We start from the raw sequence: 2,507 nt of genomic DNA, 5'->3' as shown, positions 1-2,507 counted from the left end.
TGCAAAGGGAAGGACCAGTGTTTTAGATGCGGTCGGAAAGGCCATTACGCGTCAGAATGCAACCCAGAGAGTCCAAGAATCACTTGTTATAACTGTGGTAAGGTTGGGCATCTTCTTAGGAGTTGTAGGACCGTTACTCAAGGAAGTATTGGAGGTAGTGCATCCCAAGGCCGGGATTCCAGTACGGCTAGAGCCAGACCTTTAAGATAATCAAGAGATCCGAGGCTCAGGACTCGAATGTAGATACAAGTACGCTTTCTCTTAACCCTGTACCTGTTAAGGTTTTATTTGATTTAGGAGCATCTCAGTCTTTATATTTAAGAATTGTGTGAGAAAACTTAACGTCAAAAGATTAGCTGAACCTTGGGCCCTAGAAGTGGCTAACCAAGACGGAGTCCCAGTAAATTAGTTATGTCCTAAATGCCCTATAGGAACCTTAGGACATTCTTTTTTGATCGACCCAAATACCTTTGAGTGAAGAAAACTGGATGTAATCTTAAAGATGAATTGATTGTTTATCGTAAGGAAAAGATTGATTGCAAGAATACTAAAGAATTGTAATATCATGAAAGATACTGCTAGGATGACATAATAAGATAAGAAGTTTCTTTCAATCACACAAGCAAAGAAGTTATTAAAACAAGGAGTAAAGTATACCTAGTACATGTAATGAATATTAGAGTTGGAAGAAATTCAGGTAGTAAATAAGTTCCATGGATCTTTCTAGATGACTTACCAGGATTATCCCAGATTTTAAGATAGAGTTTCTCATTGGTTCAGTCCAGAGCCGAACTAGTGTCAAAATCTCCGTATTGCATGGCCCAGTGGAAATCAAATAATTAGTTAAGCAACTTCAGGAATTGTTGGATAAGGAAGTGATGAGGTAAGGTATATCCTGTAGGGTGCACTAGTGTTGTTTATAGAAGAGAAGGACGGAGGTATGAAGTTATGTACCGACTATCGAAAGTTAAATAAGTTGACAGTTAGGAATAAGTAACCCCTGACATAGAATTGATTACTTATGTGATCCAATTAAAGGAACGTGTTGGTTCTTGAAGGTTGACCTAAGATCATACTACCATCAGTTAAATGTTAATCTGAGGTCATACCAAAGACTGCGTTTAGAACGAGATATGGACATTATGAGTTCCTGGTGATGTTATTTGGATTAGAAAATACACCAAACACCTTAAAGATTTATTAAATAGGGTGTAGGAGGAGTACTTGTATAAGTGAATTTGTATATATTGATAACATCCTCAGCTATTCAGGACTAAGGAGTCCATGTAGAAACTCAAGAATTTCCCTACGAAGATTAGAAAGGAAGCAACGGTACGTTAAGTTTTCAAATATGAATTTTGGTTGAGATAATAAAAGATTATGATTACTCCATTAACAACCATCTGAGCGAAGCCAGTGTAGCAATAATGCCTTATATAGGAAGGAAAGATTGAATTTAAAGATCAAGGAGGAATTATTAAAAGAATGGAAAGAGTGGAAGTTGAAGTTAAATACCCGAAGGTGATAAGAAACCACTGTGCGGGGTTAATTTCAGTCCAAGCTGATTGAAAAGATAAAGAATTGTTAGGCCTGAATAGTTACCAGACTATAATATGGAATATTAATTCGGAAAAGGTTAAAATCAACTCATGATACACAAAGAAAGAATGCAGATTCATATCGGAAAGATATAGAGATAAGTTTGGAGCATTAGTATTGCTGAAGGTTTTGCCTTATAAAGGAAATGAAATTTGCGCATGAAGGTAGTTAAGCCCAAGGTATCGGACGTTTATTGAGAAAGTAGGTAAAGTCGCCTATGAGTTGGCGCATTTGCCACAGCTGCAGCATACTCATAGTGTGTTTTACGTCTTTATGTTAAAAGAATATATCCTTGATTTGAACCAAGAAAATATGTTAATCAAATCCAGACTATAGGCTATAAAGCGTTGAGTCCCTAAAAATAAGTCGATTCCTATAGTGGAAGTACTATGAAGAAGAAATTCTCAAGTAGAAGAGTCTACCTGAAAGTTAGAGTTAGATATGTTAGACAATATCCTCACTTTGCTTAATTAGTTAAGATTCTGGGGACAGAATCTTTTTAAAGGAGAAGGATATAACGACTCGTATATTTTACATTATTTAAATGTATAATTATTGAATAACTGAGTAAATAAAAGTGGTTACTGTGTCAGCTATGTATTGTAGTCATTATGGATTGATGTGTTGTATATTCCATAATAAGTGATTTTATTATCAGTATTGTGTTTTGTGGATTAAAATTGAATAATTATTAGTGATTTTATTGCAGTTTGATTTTTATAAAATTAGAAATTATTTTCATAAATATTTGGATTGTCCTTAAAATTGGTTTTATGGCTTTATAATTTCAATAATTATTTTTGGGATTTTATAAAATTTAGAAATCAATATTTCATCAATTATTTATCTTTAATGATTTTTCTGATTACATTTATTTGCAAAAATCAATATTTAATCAGAATTCTTCA

This window comes from Apium graveolens, chromosome 9 (assembly GCF_009905375.1).
Source record: "Apium graveolens cultivar Ventura chromosome 9, ASM990537v1, whole genome shotgun sequence".
NCBI lineage: Eukaryota > Viridiplantae > Streptophyta > Magnoliopsida > Apiales > Apiaceae > Apium > Apium graveolens.
This window is presented reverse-complemented; position numbering follows the sequence as displayed.